At 38.0% G+C, this 23,893-nt stretch overlaps 1 long non-coding RNA gene across 1 annotated transcript; it reads right to left on the bottom strand.

Moving 5' to 3' along the window:
* Positions 1-9,858: 9,858 nt before the first annotated feature.
* LOC147474390 (uncharacterized) lies at positions 9,859-11,578 on the bottom strand. The gene is made up of 2 exons (XR_015208671.1): positions 10,946-11,578; positions 9,859-10,868 (listed from the first exon to the last, which is right to left on the bottom strand). It is a non-coding gene; the product is annotated as an uncharacterized LOC147474390 (long non-coding RNA).
* Positions 11,579-23,893: the final 12,315 nt, after the last annotated feature.

The raw sequence follows: 23,893 nt of genomic DNA, 5'->3' as shown, positions 1-23,893 counted from the left end.
CATGGAATGTTTTCTAATCTAATTAGTCGGTCTTAAGTCAATGAGAGCTTTACGAAGGTGATATGCTACGATACTTACTGAATTTGATTACTTGACTTTAACTACGAATGCTATGGAAATATGATTGTGCTTGAATCTAGATAAAGGATTAGAGGGGAATTGAATCCACCTCGAATCCAACTTAATAGCCTAACATAGATTCTTGTATCTCGATTCTTACGTTCTTACGGCAAGAAATTCGAGTTCTAATCCCTAGTGTTCATGGCATTTCTACCGAGTACTAACTAGCATGTGAGGTTGTCCACCCATTCTCATGGCGAATCACGACCTTCTAGATTGGAATAGATTCTACAATGTTTCTACACTTATACCACTAAGTTTTCATCAAGGCTTCATCAACCCCTCTAATGGAGGTTTTAGCCTTGAGTCATCAAACCATCATTTCCCATTTCATTATAACTACACATCATATTAAAATTCTAACTTAACTAAATTAACTAACAATGGTTCAATCTATTTAAACTACGGAATGATAACAAACAAGAATTTAAACTAGATCTATAAATGTAAAATGACAAAATCGAAATGACTAATAATAACTATTTTATTTATCTAATGGAATGAAGAACAATGATTCAAATGTTTAAACTAAAACAAGAATTTAAAACTAATTAATTAAAACTAATTAAATCTAGATCTACTTTTTCTAACCTAGCTACCATTACAAGGAACTAGTTTTCTAAATAAAACTAGATAACTTAAGAACTAAGTTTTACTTTGTTTTTATATGTTTCAGATCCAAAGATCGTGCATGGGCTTGGAGCCATGTTTTGGGCTAGAGAATCAGGCCCAAAACCCAATTCTTTCAGTCCAAAAAGGGCTCTTCAGCTGCAGTTGGCTTCGACAGATGTTTCGTCCACTTTTGATCCTCTGATTGGGTCAAGGCTTGGACCATTGGAAAGCTCTTTCCAAGCCGGTCGTTTTGACATAAGGTAGACCCAATTTCGAGGTCTGAGTCCAAAGATATGGTCTTCGGAAGTTCTGCTGACTTTGTGCACTGTTTCTGCCCGCGTGGACTTTGACTTTTCATCTTTTGACCGGGCTTTACAAAGGCTTTGTCTTCTTGAATCTTGGCCTTTAATCATAGAACTTCTTAGCAACCAACCCTTGCTCCATTATCTCGCTAAAGTGGTATATATCTGCACATAATGGACTTTGAAGCCTAAAATACATAAAAACACGTAATCAGTATTAACTCTTAATTATTACTCACATAATTGGTCTAAAAGTATGATTATTAAGGGGTTAAAACTACAGTTTTGGGCTCTTATCACTCCCCATCTATAGACGTGGTAACTGTTTCATCATTTTAAAAACATTTACCTCAACTGTGAGATGGCCAAAAGATAAGGACATCTTACCATCGCGGCAATTAATAAGTGCATTGACAGTTGCTAAAAAGGGGTGCCCTAAGATGATCGGTACAGAGTCATTAGCGACTTCTGTATCGAGGATAACAAAATCCGCAGGATAGTAGAAATCCTGAACCTTAACAAGCACGTTTTCCACTACACCCTTAGGATACTTAATAGACATGTCCGCTAATTGCAACGTTATTTTTGTAGGTTGCATTTCCTGTAGACCAATTTGTTTATACAAGTAATACGGGGAGTAAGTTAACACTTTCCCCCAAGTCTAATAAAGCGATTAGATCGTCGTGTGGGAATCTCCTAAGGTGCATTTTACGATAGGGATCGACCGGGTCCTTGTACTTAACAATTCCATTATTTTCGGATAAAGTTGGGAATTGTTCAGTTAAAAAGGCGTCTTTAGGTATGTTGGTCTTACGTCTAGTAGTGCACAACTCTTTAAGAAACTTAGTGTGATTAGGTAGCTTTTTAATAGCTTCGAGAAAAGGAAGGTTTATCGTTAGATTTTTGAAAACGTTCCTAATCTCCTCGAAGTTGGTATCCCTGGTTAGCATGGCTAATTTTTGAGGGAATGGTGGTTTAGCTCTATATTTAGCGTATGGCTCGACTTGATGTGTAACCTTGGCTTTCTGTTTCTTAGGTTGTGGTTTAACTGGTACCTCTACAGTGGTAGGTTCTTCAGTTTCTATTTCAGTATCTAGTTCGATATCCGGTGTAGGGAGTACTGATGGGGTAACTATAGGCATAGTTACTTTGTTATCAACCACTTTTCCAGAGCGGAGAGTGGTGATGGCATTTAGGTCACCTACTATTGTCGTTTCCGTACTAGTATTACCGTTTACCTCAAAGGTCGTGTTTGTTGTTTTTAGGGTTTGGTATCGCTTTTGTCACGGAAACCGCCTTTTGGTTAGCTTTCTCTTGGGCTAACTTGTTGTATGCCATGATTTATGGATTGTAATATCTGTTGGTTTGATTGAGTCATTGATTGGAAAAGTTGTTGGGTAACTTTGTATAAAAGGCGTCGATACGGTCCGGTTGTGTAGGTGTAGTAGTAGTCCAGTGTGGTGTGATTTGGAACTATCTCACGTTGATTATTTATGGGTGGGTTTTGATAGTTACTATTGTTAACCGAACGATACCTCTATTGGTATTATAATTATTATAATTATTCTGACCTTGTGCTACACCTTGTCGTGGTTGGCGCTTTGGTTGTTATAATTATTATAATTTCCACGACCTTGTCCCCGCCCTTGCCTAGGTGGAGCTTGATTATAGTTGTTTGTTTGCCTAACATTTTGGTTATTAAACCACAGAGTTGTAACTTGTTGATTGTTTCGCCAACTAAAGTTGGGATGTTGTCTCCATGGGGCATTAGGAATAGGATAGTTATTAATGGAGCAAACATTATCTTGCTCTAATAATTGTTGTTGTTCATAAAGAGAGGACAATAGAGTCGAGGTGCTCGGGACTCAAACAGAAATTACATGGGTTGGAGTTGACATTCATGACGGGAATAGGCTTTTGTTGAATAGAAATAGCCTCTACTTTTTAGTTTGAGATTGATTAAATTTTTAAGTTTGGATCGGGTTTCATCTCAAACATACTGCACGGCCTTAAGCTGTTGAAGAGGAACTAGTAGAGCGGGGGATATCATCACTCCCAATTGTTATTGCATTTAGTTTGTTCTTCTAAAAATTTGTAAGCCTCTCGGGGCTCCTTTACTTAGGAAACTACCCCCATTCATTATGTCAAGGACTTCTTTATGGTGATGTTGAAGTCCTTTGAAAAAGGCACAAACTAACGTGTCTTTGCTAGGTTATGGTGTGGACACTCTATTAGCAGATCGGTGAAAACGATTCCAAGTCTCGAAAATGATTCATGAGGGTTACGTGGGAAGAAATGAATCTTGGAAAGCATTTCATCCGTCTTTAGGGGTGGGTAAAATGTTCCATAAATAGTGAACAAGTTTAGCCCACGAGTCCTGAGAGTTAAAAGCTTTGGGGTAGTTAACCAAGACGCCGCCTTATCGGCTAAGGTGAAGGAAATACCCTCGGTTTAATTTGTTCCGCACCAACCGTAGGATGATGGAATGTTGTAAGGACTTGTTCAATCCTACGATGTGTTGGTAAGGTTTTTCATGGCCTAAACCATGAAAAACGGGTAACAAATTAAATATGTTTGGGGATTCGAAAATCCCCACCGGTCCGCTAGAACGATGCAAGATTTAGGGCTATCGCTCAAAGCTTTGTAGAAGTCGGAGAGAGGAGTCTCTCTTTCTTCACCCATTATATGTCGTATGGTTGGTGGGATAGTAGTTAGAGGTGTTGTGATTGGTATACTCGATATGTTTGTTTGTTGACGGTTAATTACGTTCGGTGTTTTTCTCCCACCGGACCTTAATCTCATGCAAGTCTAAGTCTAAACACAAAACAATCCAAAAATCTTGATATATTAGTATGAACCTCTAACCGGAGATGCGAGGTATGGAAGAAAGGAATACCGATAAGCGTCCTTGCTTCGCTTTTATGAATAGCGTCTTGTTTAGGCGTGTTCGGTGTAAATAACAAGTTAGAACACTGAAAAAAAACTTAAAAATCGGGTTCAAAACAAACTGTAGAAATCCGCAAAATTTTGCATAGTAAGGCGGTCGCATCCTTGTCGATAAGTGGCGGGTTGGCGCTTTGGTATGAGGGCAGGTCGCTCGTAGTCCAAGAAGTGAGGGTGGGTCGGCTTTCAAGATATGATGGCGGTCGCTCGAAGTCCAGACCATAAAAAAGCATCCTTATAAGCGCCGATCGCTCATCCGTAATTCGTGTCCGAATTTTTCAACGCCAAAAACGAATAACCACGAGTATGAATCAAACAAGGGTGGGTGGGTTTAATGGGACTTAAAATGACTAATTCTACTATGAAAACAATGCTAAAGTGCAACTAAGATGGGCGGGCCATTTGATAAATGATAAAATGAATAGCTTACCTGAAAATGAACGATGAAATCAAAACGTAAGTAAACTAAACTATTTATGTTGCTATGTTATCAAAGTTTCCTACTCACAAGTCTATCGAAATAGAGTGGAGTAACAAATTCGTTCCACTCCTAGTTCTCTAGCATGGAATTGTTTTCTAATCTAATTAATCAGTCTTAAGTCAATGAGAGCTTTACGAAGGTGATATACTACGATACTTACTGAATTTGATTACTTGAATTTAACTACGAATGCTATGGAAATATGATTGTGCTTGAATCTAGATAAAGGATTAGAGGGGAATTGAATCCACCTCGAATCCAACTTAATAACCTAACATAGATTCTTGTATCTCGATTCTTACGTTCTTACGGCAAGAAAAATCGAAGTTCTAATCCCTAGTGTTCATGGCATTTCTACCGAAAGTACTAACTAGCATGTGAGGTCGTCCACCCATTCTCATGGCTTAATCGCGACCTTCTAGATTGGAATAGATTCTACAATGTTTCTACACTATACCACTAAGTTTTCATCAAGGCTTCATCAACCCCTCTAATGGAGGTTTTAGCCTTGAGTCATCAAACCATCATTTCCCATTTCATTATAACTACACATCATATTAAAATTTAACTTAACTAAATTAACTAACAATGGTTCAATCTATTTAAACTACGGAATGATAATCAACAAGAATTAAAATCAGATCTATAAATTGAAATAACACAATTCAAAATTGAGAAAACAACTATTTTATTTATCTAATCAATCAAGAACAATGATTCAAAGACTTAATCTAAAACAAGAATTGAAAATGGAACTAAAGCTTAATTTAATTAATGAAAACAGATCTAGAATTATCTATATTATTTTAGGTCTAACTAGCTACCATTAACAAAGAGCTAAACTTTGGTTTTTATACTTTCAGATCCAAAAATCGTGCATGATCTTGGAGCCATGTTTTGGGCCAGAGAATCAGGCCCAAAACCCAATTCTTTCAGTCCAAAAAGGTCTCTTCAGCTGCAGTTGGCTTCCACAGACTTTTCGTCCACTTCTGCTCCTCTGATTGGGTCAAGGCTTAGACCGTTGGAAAGCTCTTTCTGAGCCGGTCGTTTTGACATAAGGTAGGCCCAATTCCGAGGTCTGAGTCCAAAGATACGGCTTTCGGAAGTTCTGCTGACTTGTGTGCTGTTTCAGCCCGTGTCGACTTTTCAGCTTTTGACCGGGCTTTAGGAAGGCTTTATCTTCTTGAATCTTGGCCTTTAATCACGAAACTCCTTAGTAACTGACCTTTTCTCCTTTATCTCACTAAAGTGGCACATTTCTGCACATAATAGACTTTGAAGCCTGAAATGTATAAAAACACGTAATCAGTGTTAACTCTTAATTATTACTCACATAATTGGTCCAAAAGTATGACTGTTAAAGGGTTAAAACTACAGTTTTGGGCTCTTATCAGTTATGTTGGAAGTATATGAACAGGATACTAGGAAATCCTTGCTGGAAAAACAATGACTTTAAGGAGGAGGTGATGAATACTTTCAAATTTTATGTTACTAAAGTGCAATGTAGAAGGGAAAAACAAAGAACATTTAATCAAGTCGAATTTTTTTTAGTTGCACACTATAATAAATTGAGGGATTATGCACAGGAGCTTCTTAACAAGAATCCAGGAAGCATAGTGGTAATTGACACAGAAAGGCTAGGAGGTAGCAATGGCCCAACACAACCATTATTTTTTAAAAGAATGTATGTGTGCCTGGATGCTTTGAAAAAGGGTTGGAAGGAATCATGCATGCCTGTTATTGGGTTAGATGGGGCTTTCTTGAAAGGTTTTTGCAAGGGTCAGTTGTTATCTGCAATTGGGAGAGATGCAAACAACCAGATGTACCCAATAGCCTGGCATGTTGTTGCAGCCGAAGACACAGAGAATTGGGTGTGGTTCTTAGAGTTACTAGTAAGAGACATTGGGATAAATAACACCATTGTTTTCACTATGATATCTGATATGCAAAAGGGATTGTTGGCAGCAGTGGCTGATATGTTTCCTAATTGTGAGAAAAGGTCTTGTGATAGGCATATATATGCACACTTTAGAAAGAAGTTTAATGGTACACAACTGAAGAATTTGGGAAGCTAGTAGAAGTTCTACTACTACACAGTTTGAAGAGGTGATGAATCAAGTTAAAGTTGTGTGTTCTGAAACTGCTGAGGAAATGAAGAGGCATCATCCAAGCTTATGGTGTAGGGATTTCTTCTCTTTGGAAACCTGTTGTGATAATGTGGAGAACAATATGTCTAAGTGCTTTAATAGTACAATCAAATCAGCTAGAGCAAAGCCAATTATTTACATGTTAGAGGAAATAAGAAAGAAGTGCATTAAAAGAAACAACAAGAAAGTAGAGGAAATGAAGAAATGGAATGACATGATTTGTCCTAGAGTTAGGCAGAAGTTAGAAAAGAATAGAAAATCACACAGATATTGGGAAGCAGAATATTGATGTCAAGACAAGTATAAAGTCTCACATGGGAAAGAATAATATGCCGTTTATTTGAAAGATGGTTTTTGTGCATGTAGGCAGTGGTCCTTACGTGGGATACCATGTTGTCATGCAATGTTCTATGCCAAAGTGAACCCTGATGATTATGTTGCACATTGGTTGAAGAAAGATATGAACATGAAGGCTTACTCATATTTCCTACAACCAATTAATGGAGAGAAAGAGTGGCCTAAGACAGAGAATGAAAAGTTTTTACCTCCCCCAAATAGAAGAATGCCTGGCAGGCCAAAGAAGAACCGAAGGCAAGAGGTGAATGAGGAACCAAATACAAGTACAACTGAAATTAGTAGGAGAGGAAGGGTGATGACATGTTCAATACGTAAGCAACCTGGTCACAACAAGAAGAGATGTCCTAATAAGGATAATATGCCTAAGGAGAAAATCCCTGTAAGTAATTGTGTCTTTTGCTTATCACATAGATATTGTCTATTATATTATATACTCATGTTCAAATCATTCAACAGGTGGAGAAAGAAGAACCAAGATGTGGAAGCAAATAATGAGAAAGTAAATAATGGAGATACATATAGTTCATTAAGGCCTAATATGAGAGAGTCAATTCCATATGGTTATGGTGTGTACACATCACCAGAGACAGGAGAACAATATGTGAGGGTAAGTTATGTTTTGTTTTAATTTGTTTTATTACTCTTAGTTATGTCTTATATTAGTCTTACTAATGTTTTGTTTTATTAGTTATCTGGAAAAAGGCCAATGACAAAGGTGGAAGAGATGGGAAGAGGGAGAGGTGGGAGAGCCAGAGAAAGGGCCAGAAGGAGAGGAAGAAGTGAAACATCAAGTCCAAGTTTTGTTGAAGCTCCAACTCAAGTTGAACAACCATCAGGTCATGTGGAAGCTCCAACTCAAGGCTCACAAGCATCGGCTGCAGTTGGGAGAGGAAGAGTTGGGAGAGACAAAGGGAGAGGAAGAAGTGAAGCATCAAGTCCAAGTTTTGTTGAAGCTCCAACTCAAGTTGAACAATCATCATGTCATGTGGAAGCTCCAACTCAAGGCTCACAAACATCAGGTGGGAGAGCCAGAGGGAGAGGAAGAGGAAGAAGTGAAGCACCAGGAGCAAGTCAAGTTGAAGCCCTAAGTCAAGCCTCAGAAGCATCAGCTGCAATTGGAAGAGGAAGAGGTGGAGTCTCAGAAGCATCTCAACTTAAAGGTGTAGTTGGAAACTTTAAAGTAACTAAACTTGCTCCAGTCTCTCAAGTTGAACCTGCTGAAGTCTCTCAGGTTAAACCTGGTGGTCGAGCTAAAAAACATTAGCCAAAAAGGAAGGCCTGGTATTAGTCAGTCACATTGGAACCGATTTTGGTTTTATTTTATGGTACATTGTTCATTTTTGGCTTTATGTTGTGTGGTCAGGCACATTGTGCATTGTTCATTTTTGTGGTATAGTGTGTTAGTTTGTGGGCCACTTACATTGTTCATTTTTTGGTGTCTTCTGGTTTGTAATATTTAGGTTAGACATTGTAATCTTTACTTCATGACTAGACAATAGTTCAATGTAGTTGTGGGAATGGTTCAATGTACTTGAATGAATTATGTTTGTCTTATATGAATTATGAATGCATTGGAACAAGACAATGGATTTGAATGAATGTAGTGGTGGGAATGGTTGCTCACATTGTAAATTGGTGTAAACAGATTCCAAAACATATTACAGATTCCAACAATTGACTACTTACCCAGTCTAACCCCAAACAACTATATAAACACCCAAGATGTAGCTTATTTCTTCACACTTCAACAATTATCTTCTTCCATTACAATCCCCATTGATCACCATGTCCTCAATTTTCAACAGTACCGATGTCAATGCCTTACTAAGGCCTGGGAACAACAATTTCAACAACTATGAGAAGCATATCCTCAAGTAGTATTAGGACAACAAGGTTGGAGAACATGTGACAATTGGAATGGTATTACACCATCTCCAGGAAACAAAAAAAGTAGATAATAACAAGGCGAATGCAAATAATAACAAGGGGGTGATTCTAAGACTAAATTGTAGTAACACTATCTTGTTTAGGATTATGTTCTTGTCTTCTGTTTATTTTCTACAAGTTGTGCTCTATGTTAGTTTTTTCTTCTTTTCTGCAAGTTGTGTCCTCTTGTGTTTTGTGTCAGTGTTTAATATAATATATAATCAATTAGACATTATCCAAAAAATGCATCAATCAATACAACTTCATCCATTCATTCAGACAAACAACTTCATTCATTCATGAAGGACAATGTCCAACTTCTACAGAACTACATAGAAATGTAACCAAGTCAATACATCAAGTAACAAAAAATGAAAAACAAAAGCCATTTCTTTTGCTTTAAAACATTGTCCAATTTCATCTTCATAACTAACACCTTCTCTTCTTCTATTTTAAGCTTTTTCTGCAACTCATCGTTGGTCTTTAATAGCTTTTCAACCATTTGCACGAGTTGGGTGTTCTCCTCAACCAACTCATTTGAAGGTGGATCGATCCAACGGAAAAAATGACAATAGCAACTATTTCTATAATTAACGCACCCAAAGAACCTTCTACCATGATTTTTTTCTGTTCCAGACACTGCAATAGGTGCTAGAACACCACACCCACACAAAGGTTTCGCATTGATAGACAAAAGTTGTGAATTGTTTGAGTTTGATGACATATTTCTTTGGGGGTTGTTTCACTCAAAAACTCTAACCCATAAAAGAGGCGAGTGGAGGGAGGGAAAATAGGTCACGTGAGGAAAAAAGAGAGGGAAAGAGAGTCGCGTGTATGTGTTTTTTATTTTAATTGGTTATTATTTCACACGTTGCAATTAGTTGCAGTTCACATCGTATGCCATGTCACCCTTCGCCTGAATCCGGTGACAGAATTTGAACGGAATAGTACTCGTTATAGTCATTGTACAAATTGTAAAAGTACCTTGCATGTTCTTGTCACTAAAAAAGTACAATGTACTAAAGTTTAGATTTTGAAAAGTACAATTGTATATGAGGGTAATTTTATAAAAAGTTTGTTACACAAATCTAACTAACTAAAGCCCGTGGACTTTATTGTTAACTAACTAACGCCCGTGGACTTTGTTGTTGTGTTTGTCTGTCAGTCTTTGGTGTAATGTTTACTTGCTTATTATTTTCAGCCCATGAGTTCACTTCATTGACTACTGCCCATTCACCTGCGTAGTCATCGGTTGTAGCCAAAAACAATAGTAAATGAAAGGCACTCCAAGTTCTGTAACTGAGTGAAAAATGTAGAGAATGCAGGGGAAACACAGAAGGTGCAAATTAGACCAACAACTGGAGAAAGTGGCCTAGAATACGTGCACTTTAATATTCAATGCATATCGCAATGTTCGGGTATTCCGAATTATGGGCGCATTAGAAATCTGAATCAGGTACTTGTGTTTTTATCCTTCGTATAACTCAGAAAAGAAAAATAAAGAATGCACAAAACTATGTCAAGAAGAAAATTAGAAATGATAACTCACCATATCTTTGAAATCTACAGTTTCAGCCTTCCCTTTGTATATATTCTCCACAATGTTTTTGAAGGTAGGATTTAGCTTTACAGAGTCGTCAACACAAACACCACCAACCAAAGATAGAAGTAGCCCTTCTTTAGTTGAACTACTGAGTAAGTTGACCAGTTATTTTGCATTTGAATTAAGATCAGTAAGGTTTTTAGCCTCGGAAAAGTGGAGCAGTTCTTCTAAGGTTGAACCTTTGGAACCATTTGTTAGCAAATTCAGTGCGAGTTGGATGGAACATGGAGAGAACACAAAATTTTTGTTCTTGGCTTCGCCCAGTGCGAGATCCTTGGCAAGTCGCACAAGTGCAAAGGGTGTACTGCCTGCTCATCCGTCTCCATGACTGGATGTTTGCTCCTGATTTAAGGCAAATACGACCAAGTATAGCTTGCCTACAAAAGAGAAGTTTTAATAAAATATATATATACCTTAAGTGCATGGAAGTCAGAGGGATTAGAGAGTAACTAACGACATGGTTATGGAGTGAAGAAATGGACGGGAGCCACTTTGAGCAAGTTGTAAAACGTGACGGCTAGCCATGTTGAGATGTTGGAAACAATTATAGAGAATGGATGAAAAAAGAGCCTTGGTTGTTTTTGGAGATATTAATGGTGGGTCTTTCTTTATAAGTAAATCACTTCTATGACAGCTAATATTAAAAGTTCCAAGAAATGTGGCTCACACCCTTGCCTTCCTAACCCATTACTCAAAACCTCCCCCATGTCGGCCCAACCCATTAAACCCCCCTATTTTTAAGCTTTTATGAAATAAACTCCCTCTTTTTGCTAAAGTAATAAAATTTCGGTCTATTTTTAAATTCCAAACAAAATTGATTTCCTTTTTTACCCTTTTTCTTTTCCAGCACACAACTCTGTTTTGGGGTTTTTATTCTCGCCATTTTTAACCAACAATGACACAAAGAACACACCGATTTCAGCTCGGAGTTGAGTTTTATTTTCGCGATTTGATCTCTTCATTCTCACATCATTAAAGAATAAGGTTTGACATGAGAGAAATCTTCTTATTTTAACTTTTGTTTTAACCTCTTTTCAATACACTTCTTTGAACTTTTGATTATCCTCTTTTCAATCTTCTTCTTTATTTTAATTTTACTTATTCTCTTCTTCGTTAGATTCATGTCATTAAAATTTAAATTGGTGATATTGTCATGCTTTTTAAATGTTGAAAATATCTGCATACCTATGTAAATATAGATTTACGGATATATGCATTGGAATACTATGATTAATGGATATGCATTGGTTGGGAGTATTAAGGAAGCAAAGAGGTTGTTTGATGAGATGCCCGAAAAGAAATGTGGTTTATTGGAATTCTATATTGGCAGGGGTATGTTAAATGTGGTGATGTTGAGGGGCACTTTGAGGTGTCTTACAACAAATGGCCTACACCGACTCGTGGAGATCTGAAAGAGGTAACTATCATCCATACTTGACCTTTCTATTTCGCTTTAAAACACATCTTGATTGATCAAGCCTGTGATGCTTATGAAATATTAGTGTATGACGAGTTTTTGCGAAGATATTCGTGGATTCTCTTAGAGCGGGATATACTTGCTTAAAGTTAGTAGTATATTTCTCTCCATTACGTGTTTGTTCTATGTAATTGTAAGAAACAACGCATGAAATAAAATTATGTATTAATCATGTTGATATGCATGGAGTTTGGATGCAGTGGTCACAAAACAGGCTTGATTACACGGATGCAAGGCTATTATTGACATGAAGGAGAAGGCGTCCGTCTACCCAATTTGTCATGAATGATGAAACCTTGCATGAACATGTGGAAATGGTTGGCGACACACTTACTCGATTCGAGAATGTCAAGTTGTGTAACAAGGTGTTGGCAAGTGAAGACTTTGCTTTCTATCAAGAAGTGATTCCTGGTGTAATGTTTAGTATTGGAATCATAAATGAGGAGTTGGGTTCAGTTCACTCGCCACACTCCCCTTATTTTTCCTTGATGAAGATGTCCTTCCCATCGGGTCATCCACTGCGGCTAGCTTGAGAGAGATTTCGATTTTCATGTGGAAATTTAAATTTACATAGTAGTTTGACATATGAAAATTTAATTTTTTTACATTGTAGTTTGATATATGAAAATTTGAATTTACATAGTAGTTTGATATAAGAAAATTAGAATTTACATATGAAAATTTAAATTTACATAATAGATTTGTGAAACAAAACATGTCTGACGAAAAAACATTTGTACTATGCAAACTTAAATTTACATAGTCACTAGAACTATGAAAACTTAAATTTACATAGTAACTTGATCTATGAAAATTTAAATTTATTTAGAAGAGTGTGTTTACATGCAAGTATGCAACACAAATAAGAAACTATGCATGATAAATTGTTTTCACATAACATTTATTTGAAATTGACCAATCTAATATCGACAAAGCGAACTCATGTAATTTTTTATACAACCTTGTTAAAATGTATTTTCACCTGAGAACTTATCTATGTAAATTTAAATTTACACAATAATTTGATCTATGAAAAGTTAAATTTTCATAGAGAAAAAACAGATCATAACCTATGCAAAATTATTTTTACACAATATATTTTTGAAACAAAACAAACCCAATTGTTTTACCAACTTGAAAAGATAAAAGCGAGGTTCCCATTACATCATTTACCAACAACACATTAAGCCAAATCAGCCTTTTTACATCCGAATTCTAACAATTGTAGTCATTACATCAAAGATCTAATAACAAATCCACCAAGAACTGATTAAACAAAAATCAACTCATCATTTCTTGCATTCTTCTTTTAGATCCCATATTCATTGTTGAGATATGGTCCTCACTCTAAGCCTTTTCTTAAAATCTGCTACAACCCCAAAGCGTAGGTAATGCAGAAGCTCTAAAGGTCTTATGCGACTTATTCTCGTTTTCCTTCATTTACAATGAGAAAACCAATTAATAACAAAGACTATCTATGCAAAGTTTAAAATAACATAAATAAATTAATCGCCAAATTTAAAAGTGCAGAGTAAAACTACTATGCACATTTAAGAATGCAGAGTAAAACTACTATACAAATTTAAGAATACAGAGTAAAACTATCACCACATATTACACAAACATGAAAAAACAGAGTAAAAACACTACGCAAATTTAAGAATATAGAGAAAAAACTACTACGAAAATATAAAAATGCATAGTAAAACTACTACATACACAAACATAAAAATTCATAATAAACCCAAACTTGAAATTGCAAAACTATGAAAACTATAAAATACAGAGTGAAATCACTAAACAAATGTAAATTGTATTTACAAACAAACTAACTCACATATGAAAATTCATTTTTTTCATACAAATTTCTAAAAATAGGATTAAAAGTTGAAGATTCTCACCGATTTGGTTTGTTTGCCGTAGTTTTGGAGCGACCATCTTCTTAATTTAATCTCCATCTCTTCTAGAACTTGAAAGTTTGATTTTTTGTTTGCAAAATTATTGTTTTCCGAAAGAAGTCGGAGATTTTCCAATGGGTTATGGTTTAGATATGCTTTTTAAATAACCAAACTTCTTGTTTTGATTTTGGTAGTGTTTTATAACAAAGAAATTGATATTTCACATCTGAATAGCGAGATGTTTCTACACTAATTCAAAAATGAGAAATTTTTGGAACTGAAATAGAGAACAGAAGAAGGTGGACTGGTGTAGATGACGGGGGTATTCAGGTCATTATTATTTTTATTTTCTTATTTCGAAAAACAGGGAGGTTTTGTGGATTAGTCCGCAAGCGAGGGTTTTTTAAGTAACTGAATCAAGTTGAGGGAGATTTATCCCAAAACCTGTTAAAAGTTCAGAGGAAACAATATCTTTGGTAAGATTGAAGTTTTCAGCAAACAAGAGACTTTATTATCAGAACTAACTTCGTAGCCCACATGAACATTTTCCTCTGCTAACCAAATCTAGACATCTTTTACAGTTTTACATGGGATATTAAAATGTATTGCCACAAAATCAACTGGAAGAACTTGTGGATTGGTTCTCGAAAATTAAACTGGTCTTGGTAATCTGTAGTGGTCACCCGATGTTGGTTTATATTCCCCTTTACCAATACATTTTTACTATGGCAGGATTTCTCGATGGATTTTGTGCTTGGATTACCTCGGACTTCAAGAGGCATGGATTCTGTTTTTGTCCTTGTTGACAGATTCTCTAAGATGGCTCATTTTATTCCTTGCTCTAAGAATGCCATGTAATGTAAGTTCTTTGACTGTAAGTTGTGTTAGGACCTGGGCACACCTGCCAGGCCTGGGCCTCCACGCCCATGGGATATCTAGTACCGATATTGTCCCCCACTTAACCACCCATTGGGCTTTGGGCCACATCTTGGCCATAGGTGTGGGGTTTTATCTTAAAAGGCCTCGGTACTAGTTAGTGATCTTCCCACTTTATCAACCAATGATGAACTCCTTTCTTGTTCAATGTGGGACTATTTCTCTTTTCGGTCCACACACTCTAACAAGTTGTAGTTTTCGACTGCATTCCACCCTCAAATTGATGGTCAAACAGAGATTGTGAATTGCAGTTTGGGAAATCTTCTTCGTTGTTTGGTGGGTGATATCCGAAAATCTTGGGAGTTTGTTCTTGCCCAGGCTGAGTTTTCTTATAATAACTCGGTCAGCCGATCTACTGGGCAATCTCCCTTTATGACAGTAACAGGCTTTTCCCCTAATATTGTACTTGATCTGGCTGATATTCCATCTGTGCTATACCTTTGTGTGCTGATGCTTATGATTTTGTTGCTCGTATTAAGTCTATTCATGCTGATGTCCGTTGTCGGGGCAAAAAGTTAACTCGATACTCCCGATATGATGGTGCTTCCGAAAGCTCGAAAGAGATGGGGATTAGGATTTTTGAGGAAGAGAGACTGCACCAATGTTCTGGTTGCCTACATTACCCGGTGAGGAATCCGGGATCAAGTCTCTTAAAACGTAGTTCTGGAGGCTGCAGAAGCCTCCGTATATATAACAATCTCCTGCCTTGGCGGCCAAGAAAGTGATTCTCAGAGATTGCCTTCCTTGATGAATCCTAGTCTGATCCTATCTAAAATAGGATCATTCCCCAAGATTTCATTCTATCCTTGTGCAAGATCTTATCGGATTGCACTAGGATTTCTGGCTTCCGCGGATCGGATTATTGGATCAGAATCATCCTAACGGATTGGATCCATGAACTTGGGCCACCCGGATGGGCCCTGGACCTGTTCTGAACTTTGACGGATTAGAAGACCGAATGATCCAAAAGTGTTTATTTGGACGGCTACTGGACTGGTCTGCCGCTGGTCCCACATCCAGTCCATGGTCCGAGTACACTTTGGACTGGAAATATAATGTAGGGTACACACATTTGCTCCCTCTTCAACAGAGGAACAAATGAAGATGAAGGTGGTATGTTGAAGAAGAAAAATGATGGAAAAAGCCAAAATGATATAATAAAGAAAGTGGAACGTGTAATGGGAAAAAATAAGAAGTATGTAATAGAGATGGATGAAAAAGTGTGAGATAGTCGAAAGAAACAAAAGTGGGAAAAGTGAAGGGTATAAACGGAAATGACTGTCTTAGGTAAAAAAAAAAAAAGACAATGAGAGTTAATCTAAAAATAGAGAAGTGGGTGTAAATTAATAAATTATATGAATCATAAGAGGGGCTAAAGTCAAAAGGTGGGAAAAGTAAAAGGGGTTGGGGGGTAAATAAAAAATGTTTGTAATAAATGGGTTGGTGGATAAGTTAAAAGAGTGAGATAACAATTGTGTGGATGGAGAGTAAAAGAAAGAGATAAGCAGATAAAGAAGAATAAGGAGAGAAGTGAAGAACCAAGCCTTATCATGTAAGTGTTCTTCAATTTTTCACTTAATTCACTTGGCCTAAAAATAAACAAAATGAGTTGAAATAGAACTGACCCAACTAGCAAACTGCTGACATGGCAGGAAAATATACTGACCCGGCCTGAAAACTAGCTGCCCGAAAAGGAAACAGCCTGACCCGGTATGAAAATAGATAAAATTCGCCAGATCCATATATAAGTAGGCCTAAATCGGTACCGCTGGAACCAGCTTGTATACCACTGACCCGGCAGGGAAAAGCCAGAATCAACAAGAGAAATGCCTGGACAAGCTGTAAAACACGTGAACCGGATGTAAAAACTCTTGAACCGGCTGAAACCGTCCTGAACCGGGTGAAAAACACCTGGACAAGCTGGAAAACTACTGAACCGGTTGTAAAAACACCAGAACCGGCTGAAAAACGGCCGGATCGATGGTAAAAACGCTTGAACCGGCCGGTGCTGGTGCCAGTGCCGGTGCAGGTGGTATAGGATCAGCAGCACTTTGGACTTGTAGATGTTAGGTTTTTGGTTTTGGGCTTGTGAATTTTGGGCTTTTAAATAGTGGGCAACATAAGGAGAAGACCTGATGGTTTTGTTGGGTGGGCTTTTGTTTTTGTTTTGGCTTGTGGGTCATGAATAATGAGCCTAAGTGGTTGGGCCAACAGTAAGCGTAACATGCATTGCATTTCCATATTCATTATCTCTATCTCCAATTACTGTACTGAACACGCATTGCATGTCCATATGCATTATAGCTTGTGTACTGAACTGGCCACATGAATGCAGGACGACGCATGCGCCACCAATTCAATGATGGGTGCCAGGAGATAACTTGATAATGGATCGGATGGTGATGAAATTAACAGCTGAAGACGTCCGAACGAGATTCAACATTCCAGATTACATTGGGATTTGAAAACCGCAGATGAGGGGAACGTCGTTAACGGATGAAGTGAGACCGGGTGAAGTTATTGTGAGCTACTATCAACTTCTCTTCGGTCTCCGGTTTCCATTAAACGAGCTATTGGTCTACTTGCTATCCATATGGGAGGCTTCACCAGGTCAAATGTATGTAACATTTTACATGATCATCTCTCGGCTGGAAGCGATTCGCCAAGCGTACAACTTGCATCTGAACTGGGAGTCCATCTACTACCTTTTAGTTTCGGAACCTGTTCCCTCCAGAGGCCGTATTTGCCTTCGGGTGACATCGCAGGTGGGGGGGGGGGGTTCGAGTTTACTGGATTTATTCGTAGCCATAAAGGATGGGACACACCGTGTTACATACTCAGTAACTGGATATGGCTGGAATACGAAGAATTCATCCCGTGTACATTTAAAGGTAAATTGACCCTCTAAATGAGTTCGAATTAATCATTCATATTTGCCAACTAACCAAATTTATCATTCCGGATTAGGTGTAGATGAGATTCGTGCTCCCGAAGGGGAATTGACTGAGGAAATGTGGAGTAATTTGAACGTACTATGTAGCCTACCGCCAATGGCGTATGACTTATCATATCCAGACGAGGTGGTCTGGTGGATATGTGATGTAATGCCAATGCCGGTAGGTACCGGTCATGTTGTTGGTGTGGTGCCGAGAGCGCTAGGAAGCGCAACCTTTAGCAGTGACCCTCCTCGTGGCGCTCGAGTACCAAATGTGGCAAGGGAAGCAACGCCAGAGATGCATGGAAGGCCTCGTCGGAGATTGGCTACCCGACACATATCATATGTGCCACCGGTTTACTCATGGGAGCACACCAAAAGTGTGAGTTCTCGGGTTACATCTAGTGTCCATTTGAACTCGGAGAATAATGCTGGAACTCCGCGTGGAAATAACTTTACCACAGGTAACTCATGTGTGTGCGAGCATTGCATTTTTGTGGAACAACTTACTTTGCGACACGAAAATAAAAATTGACTATAATTCTGCTTGCTAGGAACAGTGCCTGGTCCATCGCGAAGGAGAAATCTTGTTGTCAGTAGTTCAGAGGATGAGGAGGAACTAGATGCCCCCAGTAGCTCAGAGGACGAGGAGGAACCATATGCCCCCAGAAATGATCGAGGGAAGGGTGTGCAATTGGGAGAAACACCACCCTATACTGTTCCGGCTTTTGGGTTAGCTGCAAGTTCCAGTGATTCTGGGTTCCATGTTAGGAGTGGTAGGCCTTCGAGAGTACCTTTAGATATAGTGCCTATCAGTAGTATGATACCGACCTTTGCAACAGATAGGTCGAGTGTATCTGATGGGCGTTCGGCGTCACATAGAGAGCGAACCCCTAATGTATCTGATACAGGAACGAAAGTACTTAATTCCGCGTCATCTGGATCTCGTGGCCGCGCCGCCGATCTGCCTATAGGCAATGTCCAAATCCTGATCCTGATCCTGATCCCCAATAGTCGTCGCCGGTGCTGCCATCGGAAGATATTATGGAAGCGATTGACGCGTTACAACGGGATTTAGACAAGGTAAACAACAACACTTGAACTTGTAACTTTATTAGTAAAGAAGCGAATTAACACGTTAATATTTATATGGACTGCAGATACGGGTGTTAGCCACGCTACGCTATGAGAGCCATTAGGAGGAGAATGCTCGCTTAGCCAAAGAAATTGCCGCGCGAGACGTGGAGCTTGATGTGCTGAAGGAGGAGTTATCCCGATATCGTAACAGTACTTGAACTGTTCCTATCATATTTTAGATATGGTGTACATGTATGTTTGCATGAACTAGCTTGTTTTAACTCGGCAGAGATAAAAACTCAGGCAATAAGTTGGATATGTTGAATGTGTAACCATCCTTATAAAAGATTATACGGTGGTCTACCGTTGTCACGACTATATCAATGCAACTAAGGCACTTGACGAACAAGCGTAGTTACATTGCAAAGATTCTCCAGTAGATGATCTTTGTGGAGACCAAAGGATAACCAGAAGTGCCTTATTGGTTTGATTAATCGGAGTGTAGCTTAGATTACGCCACCAAGGGTAGATGCTTGATGTAACCTAAGCGATCACACCCAGACCAAAAACAATACATTATGATTCTTGGGTTTGCGTTGTCAAACGATGATACCAGGTGTAAGCCGAAACTGAAGTGCAGGATGGCCTTCGTCACCCGGGTTTAATAAATTTAAAACTAAATGACCAATTTGAAATTAAAACACAACATAAATGGAAATGAATTTTATTGATGAAAAATGGAAGGAAAGTACAATGTATGTGAAATTTATTGGTGGAACTAATGATAAGTAATTTACTTGGGAAATAAATGCAAATGATACGCGTTCCAGGGTTTGGTTAGGACATCGCCAGCCAAGTTCTTGAGAAAATAAGAACCTTTGGATGCGGGCCTTTCAATGATAAAAGGCCCCTCCCCAGTTCTCACCGAGTTTCCCGCTGTTGGGTTCTTCGTTGCTCCTTTGCCTTGTACATAAGACCCAATCGCCTGGTTTGAATGCTCGTGCACGTAACTTCTTGTCATAACTGCGCTTCATAGAATCCTGGTAAGTCATGAGATTCTGCAGGGCTTCATCTCTAAGCTCCTCCACCATGGCTCTGTCACGAGCCAAGATGTCAGCATTAACCTCTGTGGAGATGGCTTGTGTGCGCACTGTTGGAGCGATTATTTCAGTTGGGAGTACTGCTTCAGTTCCATATGCCAATGAAAAGGGTGACATTCCTGTTGAACGATGGGGGGTTGTCCTGTAAGCCCAAAGCACCCCCGGTAACTGTTTGGCTCAATTTCCTTTAGCTGATTCAAGCCTTTTCTTCAACGTGTCCAGAATAACATGGTTCGTTGCTTCTGCCTGTCCATTTCCCTGGGGATAGTAGGGCATAGAGAAGTTATGCCGTATCTTCAAGGATTAGCAGAAGATGTGGATCTCAGTAGAATCAAACTGTTGGCCGTTGTCCGATACCATTTCAGTTGGGACGCTGAATTGGCACACAATATCGCGCCAGATGAACCGTTTGACGTCTGAAGACTGAATCTGACTCAAGGATACAGCTTCAACCCACTTCGTGTTGTAATCAGTTGCGACCAAGAGAAACCTTACATTACCTGGGGCCTTAGGTAAAGGACCCACAATGTCGAGTCCCCACTTAGTAAATGGCCAAGGGCTAAGTATGGGATGAAGCTCATTCGCAGGAAGCTTAATGATCCGAGCATGTTTCTAGCATGGTACACATATCTGGACAAACTGTTTGGCATCTTTTTGCATATATGGCCGCCAGTATCCTTGGGTGAGAGCTTTGTGAGCGAGACTCCTACAACCCGAATGATTTCCACATATGCCTTCATGAATTTCTTTTAAAATATGTTGTCCCTGTTCAGGAGTAAGGCACCGGAGGAGTGGGCCTGAACCCATGGGTTTTCTGTAAAGGCGGGTGATAAAAGTGATTTTACGTATTCTAACTATCTATGCGTGAACACAAATAATCAAATTACGTAAATACGTGTTTATATCAATATTCCTACTCTCAATAATGAAGTAATATCAGAGAGTCAGGATTCGTTCCACTCTTAAACCCTCAAGACTTAAATTGAATTCAACTAATCAAACCCAAAAGGAACAATAGTGAGAGTAATGATTTGATGTGAATTTTCTATTCTACCATTCCCAACAATTGAATCTAAACAAGACATAATATAAAGATTTGAACTTTATTTGTTTAAACTCAATTTGAAACTACTCATGCAATAATTGAATTAAACTAATAATGACAAATAAGTAAATCTAAGGATTTAGGCTAATAAATAAATGAAAATGAAACTAGATTATGGAGAACTAATTAACTTTATTTATCTAATAGAACAATAAGAACAAGATATGATTGAATGAATAACAACTATTTTATTTATCTAATGAATGATATTCAATGATTTAAATAACTAAGCTAAAACAAAGAATGAACTAATTAATGGAATGAAAACTAAGTAATTAACTAATCTAGATCTAACTTTTTCTAACCCTAAACTCCATTAACATTAGCTTCCTAACCTAACTGCCATTAACAAAGAGTCAAGCTTTTGTTTTATACTTCCGGATCCAAAATCGTGCATGGGCTTGGAGCCATGTTTTGGGCCGGAAAATCGGGCCCAAAACCCAATTTCTTTAGTCCAAAATGGGCTCTTCAGCTGCAGTTGGCTTCGACAGATGTTTCGTCCACTTCTGCTCCTCTGATTGGGCCAAGGCTTGGACCATTGGAAAGCTCTTTTCGAGCCGGTCGTTTTGACATAAGCTACTCCCAATTCCAAGATCTGAGTCCAAAGATACGGCCTTCGGAAGTTCTGCTGACTTGTGCACTCTTTCTGCCCGTGTTGACTTTTCAGCTTTTGACCGGGCTTTACAAAGGCTTTGTCTCCTTGAATCTTGGCCTTTATTCACAGAACTCCTTAGCAACCGACCTTTGCTCCTTTATCTCGCTAAAGTGGCACATTTCTGCACATAATAGACTTTGAAGCCTGAAATGCATAAAACACGAATCGGTATTAACTCTTAATTATTACTCACATAATTGGTCTAAAAGTATGATTGTTAAGGGGTTAAAACTACAGTTTTGGGCTCTTATCAAACCACCCCAAGCAGCATTTTGCTTGTCCTCAAGCAAAGATGAGAAATTAGAATAAGTGACCAAAATGGAGTTCTATCTACTCGTTTTTATTTGAGTCGCGATTGCATTGACCATATGCAACAAGGCCTTAAACCACTAGGAATTCCCCTAGTGGACGAAGTTATAGCCTCGTGAGAGTTTTTCCAGTGAAGGTACTCACAAACTTCATCTATACTACAACGACTAAGAAATAAAACTATTGTTTCCTCATTCACGTCTCAACTATCTATACATCTCACTAGCAATTGAATACAGAATAATCATGTCGAAACCTAAGCTAATATATGCATAATAATCAATCATCTACGAATAAACATATATACAATGAGTAATGCTATGAAATGCTTAGCAGGTCCGTTTCTGAAAACTCGGAATAGCGTCCTTAAGTAGGTCCTCACATAAAAGTCAAGACAAAAATCACTCTGATTTTTCCGCTCAAGTTTCGCTACTCCAGTGTGCAGTGGGCACACTTTACCTTACAATCTCAATGACACACAAGGAAGCCGGAGTCGATCAAACACAACTGCCACTTACTATCACACTAACTTATTCCTAATTGAGCTAGAGGTCTTTATTAGGTGTCATGGGATTAGGAGATGGTTTAAGAAGGAAGGAAATGGATATTCAAAAGGACAAGTCCTGGAGATAATAGAGTCTTCATATTATGTAACTAGAGAAACCTTGTTATTTACTTTTTGCTTCTACACTTTGTTTCCATCCTTAGCCATATTTTTTTTTTTTCTTTTCTTTGGCTTTTGACTCCCTTTTATTCTATTTTGGAGTTTTGATTTATTTCTATTTTTTTTTTTCTTTGGATGGAAACTTCTTTTCTTTATTTCTGAAGCAACTAACTAATTTTTTGTTTACACGGGTTTTCTTTTTTTTCTTTCTTCCTCATTCTATTCTCAGACTTATTCTAAAATGGGTAGGTTGATTGATTTTTTATTTTTTTATATATATTTTTTTATTTTTTTTTTTTTTTAACATGGTAAAGGAATTGTGGTTTATGGAAGGGCTAATGAAAGGCTCAGTGGGGCGACTAGCGGAAAATAATTCATAGGTTTGAATTTCTGGCTATATCGATCCAAAGAGGGCCTAAATTCTCGCTTAGGATATGGTTTAGTGATCAAGCAAGTGGACGTGTGATTTCTCTATCCGGATTTTACTTCTCCCTTGTGTCATTTCTCAAATGTTTCACTCATATAAGACTTTAGGCTATATTCTCACAGGATTTGTAGAATAAGTACTCTAGCCTAGATTTCAGAAACTTACTGCTAACAATCATAGATACTCATGTAATATATTTATAGATAGATGCAAAGAGTATTACCTACATATTAACCTAAGTTTCTAACAATTATTCTAATGCAAAAGCTATATGAGACTTCTAGATTATTAAGAGCATAGAGAAAGAAAACAATACCAATATTCCTAAGTGTGTAGCATAACTTATTTATTTATTTATTTTTGAATTTTTGAAATTTTACTAGAAAACAAGTGCATATTATACATATCTATATCCTAACAGATGTTTTAATTACACGTGTTTCTATGCCCCCCCCCCCAAACAAGAAGCATGCTTTGTCCTCAAAGTATTTAAATAGAGAGGGTAGGAAAAATACCATGGAAACACGTGAAATTCTGGAACATCGCAAAACAAGGTTATAACATACTAATATAGAAAGAAAACGGACCTTAACTCTATAAGAGTTCCATCCATTATGGGTTTAACAAGAAATAAATTGCTTGGGACATAAGCGACACTAACTGAAACTAAAAACATACCTCCACTTCAGCGTTTAACTCGTCATCCTCCTTTTCTATAAAGAAGTGAGGTTCCTTCGCGTCCTGCCATGCCATGATAATTTGCCATGCTTCACGCCATTTGTCATCTATGATTGCTAACCTATTAAAGCCACTTGGTGG

The sequence above is a fragment of the Coptis chinensis genome, chromosome 9 (genome assembly GCF_015680905.1).
Source record: "Coptis chinensis isolate HL-2020 chromosome 9, ASM1568090v1, whole genome shotgun sequence".
Classification (NCBI taxonomy): domain Eukaryota; kingdom Viridiplantae; phylum Streptophyta; class Magnoliopsida; order Ranunculales; family Ranunculaceae; genus Coptis; species Coptis chinensis.
Note: the sequence above shows the minus strand (reverse complement) of the source record. Positions and strands in the feature narration are given on the sequence as shown.